The sequence below is a fragment of the Sphaerodactylus townsendi genome, linkage group LG02 (genome assembly GCF_021028975.2).
Source record: "Sphaerodactylus townsendi isolate TG3544 linkage group LG02, MPM_Stown_v2.3, whole genome shotgun sequence".
Classification (NCBI taxonomy): Eukaryota; Metazoa; Chordata; class Lepidosauria; order Squamata; family Sphaerodactylidae; genus Sphaerodactylus; species Sphaerodactylus townsendi.
In genome coordinates this window covers 28,895,677-28,916,995 of record NC_059426.1, presented here as the reverse complement: position 1 = coordinate 28,916,995, position 21,319 = coordinate 28,895,677, and the positions used below count along the sequence as shown (strand labels likewise).

General features: G+C 43.4%; 1 protein-coding gene across 4 annotated transcripts in view; it reads left to right on the top strand.

Annotated features, from left to right (window-relative positions):
- The window catches only part of RAPGEF4 (Rap guanine nucleotide exchange factor 4), a 206,971-nt gene that overhangs the window by 57,127 nt on the left and 128,525 nt on the right, over nt 1-21,319 (top strand). The window contains exon 1 of one of the 4 annotated variants that reach the window (XM_048484160.1): nt 15,127-15,525. The exons of the other annotated variants lie outside the window; for them this stretch is intronic. The gene's annotated coding sequence lies outside the window, so the exon portion shown is untranslated. Of the gene's footprint in view, nt 1-15,126; nt 15,526-21,319 lie in introns of those variants that run through there. 4 annotated transcript variants of the gene reach the window in all.

The window sequence follows — 21,319 nt, the reverse complement described above, 5'->3', positions numbered from 1 at the left end:
AAGGATCAGCCTCAACGGAAGGCCTGGTGGAACAGCTCCATTTTTAATTCTAGGGTTGCCAGCTCTAGGTTGGAAAATACCTGAAGCCTGAGGAGGGCAGGGTTTGGAGAGAGGAAGGACTTCAATGGGGTATAATGCCATAGACTCCACCTTCCAAAGTGGGCATTTTCTCCAAGTGAACTGATCTTTGTTGCCTGGAGATCAGTTGTAATAGGAAGAGATTTCTAGCTACCACCTAGAGATTGGCAACCCTCCCAGGATGGCCCAATCTCATGAGATCGCAGAAGCTGCACAGGGGTCGGCCATAGTTCGTACTTATTTGGGAGACTACCAAGGAAGCCTAGGGTTGTTTTGCAGAAGGAGGCAATGGCAAAACACCTCTGAACAATTCTTGCATTGAAAACTGCACGGGGTCACCATAAATCAGTTGCGACTTGATGGGGTGGGGGTTGGAACACCTTTTCCCTCTTTTTAAAGAACAGGATGTTTGGGGAATAAATGCCCCTCTCCTGTCAGTCTATTACTCTCTGTCATTTTCTCTCTCTTTATGCCTCCTACCCTATCATTCTTTCCCTGTCTTCCCCTCCCATGCCACAACTCTCTTTCTGGCCCCAACCAATCTCCTGTCCATCCATTTGCTGATCCTGTGGCAGGTCTGCCTACTCCACCCCAACAACAACAGGGTTCCTGGCAGCCAGCAGGGCCCTCCAGAGCCACCACATTGGTGGTTCAGATAAGTAAACTGCCTGTGTGCAGATAAAATGTTGGTGCTTTGGAGGACTTTGGAGTTTCCCTAATATAATTTTTGCAACTTCTAGGGTTTTTCTGCAGACCTTCAAGTTTTGCGAGAAATCTCCTTTCTCTCAGAGTAGGCCCAATCAACAGGTTTAGATATCCATAGATCTGCCTGCACTTGAGAAATAAATATATAGGTTACATTCTACCCCAGTAACCCACTTTTAGAGACACTATTTCCAAAAGATCAAGGAGAGGGAAACAGAATCCTTCAATGAATTCCACAGCTTTCCTTGTCTGCTATTTGGTTTAATCAGATGGCAGTATTTAGGGTGCAATTCCACACAGAGCAACTGCACCTTAGGCTCATTGAAGTGAGTGGGTTTAGACCGGAGTTATTTAGCATTGGATTGCACTGTTAGTCTCTGACCAGTCATGCATAAGTCTTTGAGGTGTACCCCATGTTGAGCTTTTAATTAAAATGCAAAATTTAAGAGTAGGAATCAAGCAAGATATCCTAATGTGGGGCTCTCCTGGGATCCAAAAGAAATCTGGCTAGAAGTCAAGCATTATCTGGTAGGAAATTTATACATGTGAGCAAGTAGGTATATGTCAAATGAGAAAAGTTATAAGTATGTGTAAAAAAGTGTAATCTTTTGAAACAGAATATACGCTCTTCAGTGCTCTGATGATAACTTCAATTAGGCCTGGTCCACACATGCAGCAAAATCCAAAGATAATATGATGAATGGAGGAGGTGGGAATGCTTTTGATTTGGATTTCCTGCGCAGAGCAGGAAGTTGGACCAGATAGTCATGTATTTCCTTCCATCCCCAGAATTCTATGGAATACATACTGCTTTCCTGAAATACACAAAATTTTGACAACTGTTTTCTGAGCAGTAATGTAACTTCATTGTTAAATATATCAATTGCAGTCTAGGCTTTTTCAGTTCTGTGATGCCTAAAGTAGGGCTGCTGGGAAGATTTGTTTTGAATAACTTTGGAATTATTGGATCAGTTGTTATGATAGTGAAATGCTGGAACTGTATTAGAATTCTCTTTCCAGAATATGAAGTCTAGTACCTGTGCAGTTCCCTTCAGATGGAACTCAACAAAATCATGTTAAAATAGGACCCAGCAGCTAAAGCAGAAGTGGGATCCAGCAGGTTCTCACAGGTTCCCGAGAGTAGGTTACTAATTATTTGTGTGTGCCGAGAGAGGGTTACTAATTGGTGATTTTGCCACGTGATTTTTGCCTTAGTTACGCCCCTCCTCTCAGCAGTAGCGCACAGAACTTGAAGCATTCTAGCAGGAGGTGCACCGGCGTGCGTGGCAGCCTGCGCCTGCGTGCATTCATTTCCTGCCGAAGGACCGGCGCAGCGGCTGTGGCAAGGACGCAGCCGCTGCGCCGGTCCTTCGGCAGGAAACGCCCAGGAATGCCCCACCCCAGGAATGCCTGGCCACGCCCCCATTGTGCCACGCCCAGCCCCATTGGCGCTACGCCACAGTTTGAATCCCACCACCATGGGAACCTGTCACTAAAATTTTTGGATCCCACCACTGAGCTAAAGTAGTAGTTACTCAACAGGACCTTCTTCCATACCATATTCCCTTTTCTTTATTTCCTCGTCACTATTTTATAGAACGGCAATTTGGAACTTGTGTCTTTCATTTCCTGTGAAGAACTTTCACAGGAATTCTCCCTCGCCCCCATACAAATTTTGAAACCATCCTGACTAATTTTTAAAATATGCATTCAAGTGACCTTTAAATTACGTAACTATGTATTTGTGCTGCTGCTTCCCACCTTCAGCATTAATATACATGTTAGTAAAAATGATGCTAAGCTGCTTTGATTTTTTTTTTTTTAAAAAAATGTTTAGCTTATCAATGTCCATAAACAGCAATTTCCCCCATGTACGCTTTGGGCACTTTCGCACATGCAGAATAATGCACTTTCATTCCACTTTCACAATTGTTTGCAAGTGGATTTTGCTATTTCTCACAGTGAAATCCAGCTGCAAAGTGGATTGAAAGTGCATAATTCTGTATGCGTGAAATTTCTCCCAATTTGACAGTGTGACTCCTGAATATTTGTTCTTCATTACATATATATATATCCTTATTTTCTGGGGTAGCAAGGCTTGTCTGCAAAGGAGGATCAATTTCTTTCCTCGGTCATACTGCTTGCAACCAGATCTGGGGATACTCTATCATTAGAAAAAGTCAAAAGTTGAAATTATAAACCTGGAGAAAGTCTGCAGTTTGTATGTATGTAAAGTGCCATCAAGTTTCATTTGAATTATGGCAACCCCATAAGGTCTTCGAGGCAAGTGATTAAGCAGAGGTGGTTTGTGATTGCCTTCCTCTGCAAAGTCTTCCTTGGGGGTCTCTCATTCAAGTATCAACCCTGCTTAACTTCTGAAATTTCACAAGATTGGGCTGCACATACTATACTATTCCACATTCCACAATTCATATTTTGTATACCAATTTGTCATTTAGGGTCATTTCACCTCAGCAGAGGTAAGGAAGGCAAAGGGCTCTAGAACAATATTCTAAGGTGTTAGAAAAAGTATTCATCCTGAAAGCTTCTGAGCAGGGCAAAGGTGTAGCAATGGGGAAAAGCACTTGGTGCACCAGTGCGTCCTCCGCCCCCGCCCAACCCCAGAATGCCCCCGGAATGCCACGCCCCGACCCCAGAATGCCCTCACCCACACCCCCCACATGGGCTCATTGCCTCGGTGTGTCCTCCCCACCCCCTTGGAGCTATGGAGCAGGGCATAATTAAGCAGAGTATGTAGTAGATATGTTGACATTGAAACTAATACTTAATCAGTATATCCATTTCTCAATTAATTGATTTTCCTGATCCTAAAAGGTCCTTTTTGGCTGATTGGAGAAATGTATGAATGTACATATAGTTTTCTCCAGTTAACCCAAAGTGGTGTGAATAGGACACAGGAAAGCTGAAACCCTTTCTTCATGTGTAGCACTAACACAATCTGAACTGGCCACTGCATGCAGAGGAATTGAGTAGTGTTAGTAATTGAGGAGTGTTAGTAATTCTCTCTGGTAAGAGAGAATTTGCATTACAAGCAGAATGAGCTGAGGCAAAGCACAGCAGAGCTTCCCCAGGCGTGCGTATGTGTGCTGGCAATAAAGAAAACTCAGAGTCAATTCATAGTTTCTAACTAAAAATAGGAGGAGTCTATTGGTGAGCTCCACTCTGGATAGAAAAGTGAAGAGATAGGTTCTCTATTCTAATCTATCTTGCTGGATGGTGAGATATGCTGTCTGCATCCCTCTGTACACATGGTGCAAGATGGAAGGTGTGAGTAAGAATGGTGGAGAGAGGAGAAGAAACAGGAAGGAAGGAAGTTCTCTGAGAATAGCAATCTACACATCAAAGGGATAGTGTCAGAGTGGTAGAGAAAGGTGTCTGGAATCCTGACACCCTCTAGCTATCTGACTCACTGATAAGTCCTCCTCTGTCCCCGAGGCAGGAAACACCATAAAGTCCTTCACTTCCAACAAGGAGAACCTGCAAATCGTGTGTGAACAGATATGAGAGCATCTCCAGCGGACTCCAGTCCTGGTCTGCACCCTGTGGCTTGCTACCATGCTCACCTTCTCTGCTCAGCTCTCCACCTCCCCCTTCCAGCATTTAAAAAATTTAGTAATTAAGCAGGTGTGAGCCCAGGGCTAGGAGAATTTAACCCTTCCCCTGCTCCTGCTTTGCCTATCCAAAATGGACCCTGGAACCACTCTTTGAACTATTAGGGAAACATGCAGGCACTGATACAAGATTGAAAAAATGGCGTGGAATGTGTGGAAGCAGTGAAACTCCCCCTTTTCTTGTGGTCCTGTTCCAGTTTGGGTCCTGGAACTCTTCATATCATCTCTGCTTTGGCCCTAAGAGGTTAAATTGTAAACAAGTAAAATACTGTCTTTGTCAAGACCAAAGCCTTTCATTTCTCTTTGACATAATCCATAGAGAGAGTTGGCAGTAGGAACAATTTCTTAAAAGTTATTGAAAAGTTATTGAAAGTCCGGCATTACCTGACTCATTGTAAAAAAAAACAACAACCCTCAGCGGTTTGTAAAACTCTTCTCCTTCGTGTGGCAGATGCCATATTCCCAGTGGTTCTTCTCTGTTTCAAGTTGTAATCTGAGCTGAAAAGAACCCCCCTTTCTGCCTAGGAGCACTGCATTAGCATCACGCCCAGTGCAAGGGTCTCTGCAACATGTAACTTCCCCAAGGCATCTGAATCCTTAGAATGGTTATCAGGTACCCTGGGAAAACCATATGCCCAGGGTGCATTCTGAGCCTAACAGGGTGTACATTTCACAGCTGGTGCTACAATGAGCCACAATAGTTTTCAATTTTATTTAGACAATGCAGGCACGGCTACTGATTGTGCTGAGTCTCCTTGAACCAGGAAGAGTTCGCTTATCACAAACTGCAACTCTCTTGCTTTTGGAGGCGGTTATGCAGAGGTGTAGCAAGGGGGAAAGGCACCCGGTGCACTGGGGCATCCTCCACCCCATCCCGCCCTGGAACGCCTCGGACGTCCTCATACACACTCCCACAGGAGTGCATGCCCGATGCGCACTCCCTCAGCTCCCTTGGAGCTACATACTCTCATGGGTTATGAATGAGCTGTTAACAGGGCTTTCGAAAGCATGCGCTGCAGTTGTGGACTGGCTCATTGGGCATTATTTCACCTGGGCTGTTATGCATAGAAGAGATTGAAGCTGTCAATTCTGTGAGTCTCCATTTATTTTTATTTACTTCACTGACACTCACAAAGACCTAACGTTGCTAACATTATTTTCTTCTCCTCCATTCTATACTCACAGAAGCAACCCTGTGAGGGTAGAAATGATCGCGTGTGACTGGCCCAAATTCACCCAGCAAATTTCCGTGGCAGAGTGGGGATTCAAACCTGGGTCTCTCCATTCGTAGTCTATCCATTACACCACAGTGGTTGTCCATAGCCCTCCTGAAGTGGGAGTCATCAGTGTGAGGCCATCATCTAGTCAATTAGGAGTGCTCCTTTGCTTCTGGGGACGATAAGTGGAGGGAAAGTTGTTTTCAACAGCATTGCTATGGCAACGGCATTGCGTACTCCAGTTCCAAGTAGCGCTCTTCATCCCTCTGATTACATTGACTGGCCACAATTTGCTTCTGAAACTCCTTAACGAAGTTCATGAAATGGTTGCTTATGCAACAGCGAGCCATAGGATAAGTAGAAATTGTAATGTGGTGCTGTCGTCTTCAGCCTTGACTCACAGTGCCTTTGTGAGGCAATGAAAGGATGTTTACATAATGCCAGTATTGCTAATGGAATGCCAGCAGAGACAGCATCGCTTCAAAACAAGGAGTGTCGCCTCAGCTTTCATTATAGCATTCAAAGGACATGAACTCCTGAACCCACCTCGTACAGCGTCAGACCATTAGTCTATCATTGCCAGTACTGTCTACTCCAGGGGTCTGCAACCTGCAGCTCTCCAGATGTTCATGGACTACAGAGATGTTCAAGGGTCATGCTGGCAGGGGCTGATGGGATTTGTAGTCCATGAACATCTGGAGAGCCACAGGTTGCAGACCCCTGATCCACTCAGATTGGCAGCAGCTCTGCAGGATTTCAAGCAGAGATTTTTCTGCTCCCACTCAATTTAACTGGTTGTGTCAGGGATTGAACCTGGAACCTTCAGTATGCAAAGCAAAGACCCCTGAGCTTCTGCCCCTCCGTAGCATTTCTCAGTTGAGAGCGTTGGTCAATGGAAGGAAAAAATGAATACATTTTACCATTGATTTGTTTGCTGAAGGGTAGTAGAACCACACTACCTGTAGTAATTGATGTCCCAATTGTGTCTAAGCCCCCGAGCTTATAAAAGCAAAGGCCCCAGCACGGAGCCTTCCAGTTGTTTCTACCCTCCCCAGAAAGGGCAGAAAGGACTGCTGGCTGCCGACTCAGAGGCGGGGCTTGGGGGGGAGCCGGCAGCCGGGAGGGGGTGAGGCTTGGGGGGGGGGTCGATGATGACATGGGCAGGGCTAAGAGCTCCAGAACACGACAAGGCAGCAGGACTTCCTGCTGCTTTGCCATCTTCCTGGTCATGTGGGGGGCTAATTTTGTGCCCCCCATGTGACCAGATCAGTGGCGCCCAGGGACAGAGGGTACCCCCTGTCCCCAGGCAAATACGCCACCTGTCTCATATGGTGTCATAACTGGACATTGCAACAAAAGATTCAGCCCAGTGATCAAACCATATAGGAGGAGATGGGATAGTTAATGAGAACGGTGTTTTAACACTCAGTTCACCCAGCAAAGAGGTTAGTAGAGAACCTAGAATACTAATTCCATCAAGACTTCTTGTTTAATTTAGATGTATCTGTGTGTTAATGGCTAGCACACACATCAATGCATGTCTGGTCTGGCTACAGCTTTTTAGGAAAGCAGAGGATAGATGGAGTTCCTTGAATGCCCAAGATACATTTTCACATAAACGATTTGATTGGTGACAAAAGCTACTTCAAAGGATATGATTTTATTGCCAATATTAACAGTTTATTTTTTTTTGTTATTTACTATATATTTGCGGCTGTTGATTGGGTTTCATTTTTCCCCTCTTCAGCTGGGTAGTTATGCTTAATTAAAATATAGTTATTGTCGCCTGTTGATGATAACATGTTTGGCTTTACCACCCATTGCCTTGAGTAATTTCCTGCGCAAGTGTACATAATTTATTTGCATGTTTGAAGTAATAGTATGTCATTTGCATAACACATATGTAAACCCTTGAGCAAACAGGAGGCTTGAATGAAGATAGGGAGTCTTCCTTTCCTGGTTGCTGCTGAATGCATGTCGAAATGAGTTTGCATTTCCGGCTAGGTATCATGCTTATGGGGTTATATCTCACCAGCATATCAAAGCCCCCCCCCCCCACTCATTTTAATAATTAATTAGGAATTTAACGAGAGGCAGACTGAACGATTCTCATTACAAAATCTTTTAGCTGTTGTTATTACAGCTCGAATAACAGTGGCTGTGATTTACATAATAATTGTAAAATGGCGTGGGTTTTTTTGGAGGCATTATGTGGCATCTCACAGTTGGACTCTGGTTTTGTTTGTTTGTTTGTTTAATTGGATTTATTGGCCGCCCTCCCCCGAGGGGCTCAGGATGGGTTTTTCCTCAATTTGGGCCTATAAAAAGTAAGTAATTCTCTCAGTGGAGTTGTAGGCCTTCCTTCTATTGCAGGTCAGATCAACTGAGAAGGGTTACATAATTAACAACCCAATACACCCTTCCATTACATTGGGAATTCTAATATATTTTTATATGGATGAGTCTGAAAGCCATTTTGGTTTTGTTGTGGACTTGGATTAAGTGCACAGGTTCAAATGCTCAGATATGAATCTCTCTGGTGATTGTTGGCAAGCTACACTCTCTCATCCTAAACTCCCTGGCAGGATGGTTGTGAGCATAAAAGGTGATGCATAACCAACTATATTTCTTAGGGAAAGGCCAGGATAAAATGGTACAAATAAATAAGAACATCAGCTTTGTTTCCTGTGCATGGTTAGCACCTAGTATTAGTAAGTCAGGCAGCCCAATCTAGTGTGTGTGTGTGTGTGTGTGTGTGTGTGTGTGTGTGAGTGAGTGAGTGAGTGAGTGAGTGAGTGAGTGAGTGAGTGAGTGAGTGAGTGAGTGAGTGAGTGAGTGAGTGAGTGAGTGAGTGAGTGAGTGAGTGAGTGAGTGAATCTCCCTCTGGAGCTGGCGCACCCCTGCACCAACATGGGTGCCCACCCCACCAGTGCAAGGGGCAAATGCACTGGTGAGGGGGGTACTTACCCCGGCAGCTGGGCACCATACATCTCTGCAGCGCCTGATCCAGAAGCTGTTGCTCAGGTCTGCCAATGCAGAACACTGAGGGTGGGCTGGGGAATGGAGCAATCTTTGGAGCATTGCCCTTTTAAGAAAGTCATAGAGACGGGCTGCCCGAGCGGCAGCTTCCCTGAAGCTGAGCCTCAGAGCCTGCGGGGAAAGTAAAGAGTGAGTGACGGGGTTGGCTGGCTGACTAGCCAGCAGGTGGCAGCGGCGGTGGGGGGGTGGCCGAGGGAGGGGCAGGATCCTGCTGGGCGCCCCACAGGTGTGCGCCCGGCAACATGGGTGGTCTCTACGTCTCCATAGAGCTCTTCTCTATACAGAACTCAGCACGGCTTTCCAGATGTTCAGGGTCTGTTGTTTTCATTAAGCTCCCCTCCTGCATGGCCAATTGGCCATGCAGGAAGGGGCTGATGGGAATTGTAGTTCCTGAACATCTGGAGAGCCGCAGGTTCCCTACCCCTGTCCTATACCATGGGAAAGCCCTTTGGAGGGGGCAGTGTGGGACTGGAGCGGCACCATCCTTAGCCAAATGGTGTTATGTTTGGTGGTGGTGGTAGAATTTCAAATGAATTAAAGTGTTTAAAAAAGGTATGTCCTTTATGTGGTTAAATATATTTTAGGAGGTAGATGTTGAAGTTGCACATACCTTTTCTTCAGTGAGAACAAACCGGTTTTTCTGAGTTACATAAAAAAGGAATAATTATTAATGCAAATAAATTTAAATGGCCTAATCATAAAGCTTTTAGAACTTCAAAATGCATTGTCCAGCAAGCTTCTGTTTGAAGTGATAAACATTTACTGTTTGTTTGAAGAGTTAAGTAAGAAGAGCTGGATCACATCATTGACCCTTCTGGTCCAGCATCCTGTCTCACACAGTGGCCAGCCAGTTACTACGAGGGGCCAACAATTAGACATGGAAGCTAAGGCCATCTGCCAGTGTTGCCTCCTTAGTGCTGGTGTTCAGGGGTTATCTACTGTTGTGAGACGAACGGAGACGGAGACGAGATAATGCAGTTCGGTGAGAGAGGCTCTGATCTCTGGAGCTCCTGACACCCGTTTATTTAAGGGGTTTGTGGGGAAGCAAGACAATGGAAGAACAGGGTCTTCAGTCAAAGGTTGCAACATCGCTACCGGAGAGGTGCACATAGCCACAGCGAGCCAGGAGTGACTCAGAGTCACGAGTTGGTCCGGAATACACATTCGCCCAGGGGAGATGGGGGGGCCACGAGGACGTCTCATGCACTTGGCATGGCCGATCGGGATGCCAGCTCCAGGCTGGGAGTGTGCTCACCAGGGGGAAACTGCCTCCAGATGCCCATGTTTTCCCCACAATCTACCTCTGAATGTGGAGTGTCCCTTTAGTCACAATGACTAGTAGCCACTGATGGACATGTGCTCCATGAATTTGTCTAATCCCCTTTTTAAAGCTGTCCATGCTTATCACCATGACTACATTGCACTCCCTCCAATATGCATCATGGCTATTACTGACTGAAGAGGTTGACTGGTAGGGCATTTTGTGGTGTTGCCTATTATGATCCGAACAAAGCAAGCATTTGGTATGGGAAATAATGCTTGGCCAAGACTGTTGCCGGCAGGCCGCATATCTGAGCAAACATAATAGAGGTGCTTAGTTCTGCATGAAGCAGGTGTGCTTGCTATTGCTTATTAGTACAAACTGACACACAGTGGTTTGTTGACTTGTGGGCTCTTAGGTGGATTATGAGTATCGAATTCGAGCTGAAGCATCCCGATTGCTTTGTCATGGCCAATTCACGAGTAAGGTTTGTCCTTCCTGAGCACCACTATTGTGGGTGAGCGCTGTGCAAGAGCTCATTCATTTCAGTTGTGCTTATATAGGACATTTCCCCAATGGATCATGACCACATGTCTGGTTTTGTGGGTAACCAGATCATCCCTCTGCCTTTATGTGGAAATTTGATGTCCGGTTGCCTTTTGAACAACAAGCCACAATAAATCTTGTGACTCTTGTCACATGAGTCAGTCTTCATGTTGTGAGGAGCCTTACAGGCTATCTAATGTAACCTTCTATCCAGCACACGACATCACAAAAGTTAGATGATTCTCAACAGGTGGCAGTTCAACCTTTGCTTGAAGGTCTCCACAGTTGGAGCTTCTCCTGCCAAGCATTATGTTCTATTTTCAAACTGTTCTCATCACTGGAGTGTTTTCTCCTGTAAATTCCCACAGAAACCTGTTAGATCAGGGTCAGTTGAGAATGAGTCTTTGTCCTCGTCTATGTGACAGCCCTTCAGGAAGACCTGTTATCTGGTAGAGAGGAGGAGGAGGAGGAGAAGGAGAGGAGGAGGAGTTTGGATTTATATCCCCCCTTTCTCTCCTGTAGGAGACTCAAAGGGGCTTACAATTTCCTTGCCCTTCCCCCCTCACAACAAACACCCTGTGAGGTAGGTGGGGCTGAGAGAGTTCAGAAGAACTGTGACTAGCCCAAGGTCACAAAGCTGGTGTGTGTGGGAGTGCACAGGCTAATCTGAATTCCCCAGATAAGCCTCCACAGCTCAAACGGCAGAGCTGGGAATCAAACCCAGTTCCTCCAGATTAGAATAAACCTGCTCTTAACCACTACGCCACTGCTGCTCACTTGTACTGCCTGGCAGTGAGCTATGACTAGCTCACATGACTATGACTAGCTATACTATGACTAGCCACAAGCGTTTACTAAATAAGTGATTAGATTCCTGAGATTACAAATCTGACTTCACGAGGTTTAAAAAAGAAACCTGCTTGTCAACTCACTATTTTATCTTTGCACCATGAAAGACCAACAAAGCATCAATTATGCAGCTGCAGCTTCACGGCGTGTAGTGGTTCTGTTTTCCTTTCAGCTCATGTAGTTATTTAGAGTTGCTTGTTCCTTGAGTTCTCCCCATCTCTAATGTGCATTTTCGTTCCCCAACTGCATTCGGTCATCTTGGACGATGGCCAAATTCAGATTACCAAATTGACTTTAAGTAAGCCAGTGCAGGCTAGAGTGTGGAGCAAAGCTGATTTTGTTTACAACTCACAGCTCGCAAGTCAGCTTCTATGTTTTCATGCCATTGCTTAAAGTTTCCGGCTTCTCAAAAGTTGTGACGCTGCCACCTGGTCATCAGTTTGCCTCACTTGCTTTGTATGAGGCCTGACCCTGGTGCGGTTGTGCATGAGCAACGTGGGGTTGATTGCAAACTGGGTGAGTGTTTTGAGTGTTTAAAGTTAAAGCTGTGTGACCATTTCTTTGCCTGCCAAATTCAGGATCTGTTCGGTTTGCACGCTTGGAATGTTAATTTGATCATATGAGGAAATACGCTGCACTGTGGGATGTGTGGGCTGCTTGTTTGCCTGTCACTGTCCTAGATCAACGTTTTGAAAGGTTCTTTTTCTCTAAAACCTCTCACAGTTCCACTTAACAAAAAATGCAAATGGCACGGTCATGTGAAAAAACCAGGGTTTAGAACAAGGCCATGTGGCTGAGGAGATCCGGAGGAACTATCAGTTCTTTTTCCTGGTGACACCCCTCCCCCCCCCACGTGTGGCTGTTGTGGTGTCCACTTCTTGGAAATGTCTGACCTCCTTCTTTCGTGCTTTAGTAAATAGCACACAGTCTTGTAATGTGTGACGTTTGCAAACTCATACATATGACAAAAATGGTACGGGGAAATCTCTGGTTGGCAGTAGCATCTCGCCAATTGGTAAGCAGCAGTGGCGTAGGAGGTTAAGAGCTCGTGTATCTAATATGGAGGAACCGGGTTTGATTCCCGGCTCTGCCGCCTGAGCTGTGGAGGCTTATCTGGGGAATTCAGATTAGCCTGTACACTCCCACACACGCCAGCTGGGTGACCTTGGGCTAGTCACAGCTTCTCGGAGCTCTCTCAACCCCACCCACCTCACAGGGTGTTTGTTGTGAGGGGGGAAGGGCAAGGAGATTGAAAACCCCTTTGAGTCTCTTGCAGGAGAGAAAGGGGGGATATAAATCCAAACTCTTCTCTTCTTCTCCTTCTAAGCAGGCTATTCTGAGTCATAATAGTGTAACTGTGTGGTAAAATGTTTGCCTGATCCAACCTGTGCTGAACATGTGTGTATTAAGTGCTGTCAAGTCGCTTCCAACTCATAATGATCCTATACAGACCTGTTCCGGTCTAAGCTCATTGATTTCAGCGGACCTAAACTGGAAGTTACTCAGCGCAAGATTGTCCTTTATATTTCAAGCATGCTAATATCAGATGACTTCTGAACAGATAAGGCAGTTCAGGCTCACATTAGAGATGACTCCTGATGCATTTGTACATCAATTAGATACAGACAAAACCTATTTAAAAAATTGATTGTTTCTTATTTTTAGTAAGGAAGCCTTGGCCAAAACAAATTGGGCAGGGGAATTTCATATGAACCATTGGGCACCTGCTGGGCTGTTCCCACTATAATGGCTCATCTTTAAAGGGGTTATAAAACAGGGAGAAAGAAAGATCTTGCCATTTGCTTGTAGTCATTAGAGATCCTATGTGTCATGGCCAGCCCTCAGTCCTTCTTTGCTAACTATGCCCCGCCTCCTTGGCTTTCTTGGCAGCTCACCCGTGACGCTATGATACTTTATTTGCAAGAGCAGAAATAATAACAATAACAGCAACAACAATAATAATAATTGCAAGTGGCTAAACCTATTCTCTTTTTGAATAACAATGCTGTAACATCTACACTGCAGTAATAGCTGGTTACCTTTGACAAGTATGCAGCGTTGCTAGAATCTACAAATGAAGAAGATTCCTTCGTCCAGTGGTAAAGGAACAAGCGCAGGCTAGTCCAAGCCATCATCTTCCCCATAGCCATGTATGGGTGTGAAAGCTGGACTACAAAGAAAGCCCACAGAAGAAGAAGAATAGACACGTTCGAGTTGTGGTGTTGGCGAAAGCTACTATGCATACCACGGACAGCTAGGGTGACAAACGCAGTAGTCTTGAGCTGCATAAAACCAGACACATCACTAGAAGGGAAAATAACCGGGCTCAGACTTACATACTTTGGTCATGTGATGCAATCACATTCGCTAGAAAAATCTATGATGCTCGGACTTGTCAGTGGCGGGAGAAGACCTGGACGCCAAAGAATACGATGGCTGGATACCATAAAAGCTGATACAGGCATGGGCATCAACCAGCTGAAGGAAGCAGTACTTAATCGAAAAACGTGGAAAGAGCTTGAATATCGAGTCGCCAAGGGTCGAGAACGACTGAATGGATAATATCATCAAAGGAACAAGCCCTGCTAAATGTTCATGAAATGTCTTTCAACTCCAGTATCAAAGATGTTACTATTACTGTTTGAATGGGCTAAAGGGTTTACAAAAATTGTCGAAAGCGAAGGAACATTTGGAAAATAACTTCATTCAGGAATTCTGTGTGGAGTGTTTTATTTATTTCAGTATTTTGGGCACATATTTTCCATGTGATATTATTTATCCTCCTAATAATTATAGCTGCAACTTGATGGCACTTTATGCACAAAATAATTTTAGATCAAAGTAGCATCAATCTTGGTTTACTTCTGTATTCTTTGAAGTGAATCAATAAAAGTTTTCAACTGAAATCTTAAATATCTGCTACGTTTTCTATCATTCGAAGAGCAGGTTTCTTTCTTTAGGCTTGAGGCTAACAGCAAAAGTTTCCCTATACTCGGGGGGGGGGGCGTAGTGGGATGTGGGGGAACACACATCAAACTAGTGAACAGGTTGATGCAAATTGATTTTGGCAATGGGCAAACTTGTCAGCCTGTTCAGATTTTTAATGAATAAATGCTCCTGGGCATTTTCTGTTTCTTCAGAGCTTTCAAAAGTGCTTATGAAAATTTAAAACTGTTTTTATCTCATGGTGTCTTGGCTTGAAAATGCCATGAATAAAATATGGCTGCTTATTACTAAGACACTCCTTGATTACTAGAAAAAATTGCAGAGCAACATAACAGAAATCCGTTTAGTGTGTTCCTTGTTAATTGGCCAGCCGAGTTCTTGGCATCTCTCTGAGGCACAAGTGTTAAAATAGCCGGCCCAAGGAGTGACTTACAGAACGCTTCAAAAGTCGGATGCTCCAAAATGAGATGGAAGAGAAGGCAGGATCTGAGTGCGAGAGACCACATGACCCACCCATGCTGTGTAGTGTAATTAAATGCTTCTGAGCCACTAATGTAACTTGTTCATGGCCATTAATGGATGTTAAATGCGTTAATGCTTGTCCCATTTTTGCCTTCCATTCCCCAAACATTACTACTTTGAGCAAATAATAAACATTTGCGCGTTGCCCATTAACGGTGGGTTACAAACTATAAAATTCCCGATTCCCTGCCAGCAGTTTCTCTGACTGTGACCATCTGTTCAACAGATAAATACATCGAAGAAAAATAAATCACAAACAGACCTCTGAACGATGGCAGTCTTATTTACAGGAGGGCACCTGCTTTGGTTACTCTTCCCGGCAGGGAAATTGGACCGTAGACAGTCAATAACATTTAAGCAGAATGTTATTCTTGTATCTGTAGCTGCCTAGCGATTGTTTCTCTGGTGGTGGTTAGGAGCGGGGGGGGGTGTGTGTGTGTGTGTCTATGCTACATTAGCCATTTAATTCGGATTGCCAGTGATAATGCAGAGCCTTTCTGCTTGAGCAAAGGTAGGATGCAGAGGCAGAAACATTAACGGCACTCTGCTGCAGAACAGAGGAGATAAATCAGCAGGGCTCGCCTCTCATACATCACTAAGGGAGAACTGGAGTGCAACTTGACCATGTGCCTGAACAGTCACACCGCTAAGAGCAACGGAGGATGGAGAGCAAAACTAAAATGTATCCTTAGAGCAGTTTCCTGGGTTCGACTGATGAGGACACTACAGTGTGAGTGTTAAAGGTTTTCTTATGATGTGTTGGGAGGCCGAGGTGTTGTGTTTTTTTTAAATGTTAACTCTTAGCCTTTTCACATTTGGAAAAGGAATAGAAGGTAATGCAAAATAGATGACTGAGGCTGTATGACTCTTTGAGAGGGGATTCTTCACTTGGCACTCGTGTGTGTTTATCCTGCGTTCTAGTAGGAATTTGACTATTTTACATTTGCTTTCTTAGTTTTTTTTATCATATAATGAATGGTGGAGGAAAAATAATTGGAAAAATAAACAAAAAGGAAAGCTTCTCAATATATTTTGCCGTTTATTGTGCAAATATAATAATGTTATTCTAGATGTTAAACTGGCAATGAATATGCTTCCAGCAGATATTTTTAGTTTTCCATAATTCAGTATAGACAGTAATTTTCTTAAAGATTTAAAAAGTGAGCAATTGTTTAATTCAACATAATTTCAGCATCTGGAAAGGGGGGGGGATGATACAGGAATTGAATAAGTACTGATTGTCAGCATGAAAATTGCACTTAAGAAGTTTGTGCACAAATTTGATTTCATGGTGTATGTGGGGTGTTTTTGGTCAGAATAACCAAATTAGAGTATCATAAATCACTGAGTAGTGTGCAGCAGATACATGTGTGCATGTTTTTTTAACCTTTAAATACACCTATCTTGCACTAAGGTAGAAAATTGTAGTCAGAGGTAACAACAATCTTTAGCACAACATGTGTGGCTAAGTATGTGTAAGCGTAGAAAGAAACAAATGGAATTTTGCTGTACAAATGTGTGTTTTGTTCAGAATGCAAATTAAATTACAACATGTGATCAATGTATATATTTGATCACATATATTCTAACATATGTTAGAAAGAGGGTGGATGGCAGAAAAGCCACATGTGGGAAATGTTAAGATCTGCTTCTAAAGCCCAGCTGTCTGTGCTCCCGGGGATAAGGCAGGTGGTGATGTAGAGTTAGGGCCTTTTCAGTGGTGGTGCCTTGTCTTTAGAATGTCCTGCCCTTCAGGCTCTCCTAATAGCTACCATAGGGTCTTTTAGGTGCTAGGCAAAAACATTTCTTGTCCCCCAAGTTTTTAACTAAGGGATTTAAAAAATCTCTTTAGTTGTTTTATGGCGCATTTCTAGTGTGAAGCCTGTTTTATGGATTTTTTTAGGGTGCTCAATTGTTGTTTTATTCTGTGTATATGTTGTTGGCTTGTTTTTACTGGCTTGACTTTACAATGTATGATTTTTTTTGGTTCTGTTTTTATTTTTAAGCTATCATGAGCAGGCCTCTGGAGAGGCAGCACATAAGTTTCCTAACTGAATATATTTTTTTAAAAAAATAGTGTAATTGGTTAGAAAGAGCTGCTTGCATACAGAAATAGCTTCCAACTTTACCTCAGTCTTGAATGTACTGGGCATCTGTGAACATCCTTTACCTCTGCTTCAGTGGCTCAGTTTGAAAACTGAAAGTAATTATTGGTCATGAGATAAACCGTGGTCAAATGCTGTGCCTTCATTACTTCAGCACGATGCTTTGTACTGCTAGACAGGAATTATGTGTTTGTGCTTTCTAACGTGCGGTGCCCTAGTGGTTTTGACCCAGGGATTCTGGCCACTGAGGCAAGGAATCTTATTTCTTGCTGCAATGGGGCACCTTGCCGACAGAGGGAGCTACTGAGTTAATCTTCACTTGCTCTGCCGAGACCATCCTCTAAATGGCCAGGGAGTGCATCCCAGTGTGTTTGTAACCTGAGGAACAAATAAGACTCCATTTGGCTGAATCCTGTTTGGTGCTTAGTCAGAGCAATTTGTCAGTCAGAGCAGATTGGACTATCTGAAGACTGTGAGAACCAAAATGTGGTATAATGATTAGAAAGTTTCTGTTGGGATATAGGAGACACAGGTTCAAATCCAATTCTGTCGTGGAACTAACTGGGGGACCTCAGTCTGCTCACAATCCTCAAACTAACCCACTTCAGAGATTTCTTTGTGAAGATAAAATGAGGCAGGAAGAGCCATGTATTCCACTTCCAGCTCCTGACAGAAGGCTAGGATGAAAATTAGAACACTTACAAACCATAATCCTGCCTCTGCACATGAAAGTAACTCAACAGAAGACTTGTGTCTATTATTGTTTATATTCTGATTGACTTCTACCACCCCAACTCCTCCAAGAACTGGGGGTGGAACTCTGTGGGGTTGCCATGAGTTGGCGGTGACTCAGTGACGCTCTTTACCTTACAAGGAACATGGATTGATATATGGCAGCAAATATATATGGTAATAGAAGAATAAAGTCTTACTCAGAGTGGCACTAGCTTGTGAACTCCTAATGGTGGCCAGCATGTCTCAGTCAGGAGCACGAGTGGGTGATTGTTCAGGATAGCTGGAAAGAGGGTAAGTTTCCTCTGTTGTGCTGCTCTAGTTGATCCCGCTAGATGAAATTTACAGTGGGTTAGGTTGCATACTGCCCCTGCCATCCCCAGTGTGGTAACACTGCCTGTAACTGTAGTGTATGGAGGAGTGATTTTTCTTCCTATCATCTTCCTTATTTTGTTTGAGGCCTCTTCCACATGCAAAATAATGCAGTTTCAATCCACTTTCACAACTGTTTGAAAGTGGATTTTGCTATTTTGCACAGTAAAATCCAGCTCCAAAGTGCATTGAAAGTGGATTGAAAGTGCATGTGCAGAAGAGGCCAGAGAGAAGTTGAGGAAACCCTGTATAATTTTAACCTGTGCTAGGTGCAAGGAATAGTGGACATATCTGAAATTGCTGTCTATTGGCCCAAGGTAAGAAAAATAAATTACAGAGGAATATGGCTTCTGTGATCCTCCCAGACATCTTCCTGGGGTAAAATGGTTTATAAGGCTGCTATGAGAGGAGGAAGAGTCTAAACGTGGACCCCCCCCCCCCCCGGAAGAATTCTGAACAGAAGTTTTGAAATTTGAGGTTATAGAGCTTAAGAGTTCCAAACTAATAATATGGGAATACTGGCCTCTCTCCTAGTTTATGCTGTCCACATCTGAACAAGAGGCTGCTCAGATTCAACATCTGGTACCTCCAGGCTATTTTTTTAAGTTGCAAAAATTTACTTCAGTGCACGAAACAAGCATAGACATAAAACATAGATATTCATATTATGACAATTTGTATGGCTCTTACTATCTAAATTTACGTTTTAAAAAATCTTTCCTCTTCTGTTTTGGATTAAGTTATTTAACTTTATTTTAAAATTCTAAACTATATAATTAAAGGAGACATTCAATTTTCCCTGAAATTCTGAAATTGACCTATTATGTATTAGGGATGTAAGTTTTTCTAAATACTGCATATTGAGTTAATTTACTCATCCATTTGTTCAAATCTGGATATTTCTCTGCCTGGAGTTTTAATATATTTTGCATTTCATTATGTATCTCTATCAGTATTTTCCTGCTTTCTTACATGTTCAGCACATATGATAGAATGTCGCATCTATATTTTGACATTTCCAGCCCATTTCCATTACGATATTTGTTAGCTGTATCTATATCTTTAGGTGATATACCAACTAAAGGCCATTTTATATCAATTTTCTCTTAATATCTGATATTCTGTAAAATTATTTTAGTTCAAAGATTTTTCCATTGATTTATGTGTATGTTTTCTTCAAAATTTTGCATCCATTTTATCATGCAATATTTTACTTGTGCTGTTTTAGTATCATATTGCAATAACATTTTATATATTTTCCTAATACATGTCTTGCATCTCCAATGATTAATTGTGTATTAAATGTTATTGCAATATGATACCGAAACAGAGCAAATTTCCAGATTATTTTCTGAGTTCATTCATGTTATTTAGAGTGGAGAATGGTTCTCTGTTCTGACTGGTCTGGATTTTCCATTCATGCCAATTTCACTACTTTGAACAGGCAGGAATTGACATGACGATTGACTGGCATCAATTCAGCATGCTTGACTCTTGCAAAATTCTCCATCTGGAACACAGGTGTCAAACTCGAGGCCCTCCAGATGTTATGGACTACAGTTCCCATTGTCCCCTGCCAGCATCATGCTGGCAAGGGATGATGGGGACTGTAGTCCATAACATCTGGAGGGTCGTGAGTTTGACACCTATGATCTGGAAGCACCCATAACCACAGTAATTTTATAAAGTGACCAGGAGAGTATTTTTACCTCATCAGTTTCATGTGGAGATTTGTGTATGTGTGAATGAGCTCTGCATTGGTGACAGCTGGCATTTATCACATCAAGAAGCAGAGTTGTTCTCAAATCCTTGTGTTAAAATTGTGTTGACATGTACATTTATTGTATTTTTTTTCAATCAGAAGGTATTTAGACTTATTGTTGATATCACCCTATCCGAGCTCCTCTTCATTTTGGGTCCTTTGTTTCTGTCAGCATTGTCAGAAATTGGGCAGCATTAGATGTAGGACCCAGCACTGGAAAAGTTCAAGAGAGCACTGGTTAAATCTCATAAATCAGTCATACCATCAACAATGAAGTGGTTTAAACCAGATACAGTTAAGAGTTCAAGTCAAGGTTAATTGCCCAGACAGCCATTTGGTGGGGGGAGGTGGAATATTGAGAGCAGGACTGGAAAGATGGGTGGACTCAATAGCAGGAATGTTCTTTCAGGCAGACTGTTTGGGGAAGATGGGAGTCTAGAGACATCTAATTAGGAACAGCACTTTCCCTACTGCTCTGTCAAGGTTTTATGGCTCAACACTGTATTTTACAACATCTTCGGTGCCTTCAGGATAGAGAAACCACTTTAAAGAATATATTTGGTTTCCTAGTCAGAAAATGTTATGATTATGGCACTAGGTCCTAGGTTCAAGGCCCGCTAGTGCTGACAAACTTTTGTCTGTTAATTAACTATGGATCTGGCTCATAACTGTCTCAACTTTTGTTAAATAACATGAAATGTGCATTCGTTTGACAATTGTTTGTCCTGCCACTGCTTGACACCATCTCCCTAGGCAGCCGATTCAACTGCTGAACAACCCTTGCTGTTAAAAAAAATCTAAGATCCATACGAAACCTTTCCACCCATAATCTATACCAAATATTGTGAATCCTGTCCTCTACTGCCAACAGGAACAGCTCCCTACTCTCTTCTAAGTGACAGCCTTTCAAATACTTAGAAAGCAATCAAGTCTTCCCTCATCCTTCTCTTCTCCAGACTGACCGTTCCCAAGTCCCTTAACCTTTCCTTGTAGGGCTTGGTCTCTAAGCCCCTGATCAACCTCATTGCTCTCCTCTGCACTTCTCTGCTTTAAAGATCGTGTGTGGGGATGGGGGTGAGGATTCTTAGGTTCACCTGGGGGCGACTGGGGAGCATGGAGCCAAACTCCACTTCATAGGGACACTGCTGCCCAGCTACCAATCAGAGACATCCTGGTATGTGTCAAAATGGAAAAGAGCTGGGATTTGGCCTATGGCATTTCCAACTTTTCATCGGGGAGAATTCCTTGTTGGGGGTGACCAGGGGGCTTGTGTGGCTTGCCACACCAACTCAAAGGGGGTCAAGGAAGCAGGCCGAGGAAAACACACGTAGTTTCTCTCCTCTGATGGTGGTGAAAGCCAGGAAGGGAACTGAGAACACAGTGGCTGAAGGCCCCCTCCTCCCCTCTTCCTTGCAGGCTCTTTAAGGCCATATTAGGCTTGGTCAATGGAATATTGACCAACAGACACCACAGTGCCCTCCAGATAAACAAGCTTTTTCTCTCTAAGTAGATATTTGAATGCATTCTTTGGCCAAGAGAAAATGCCTGCTATG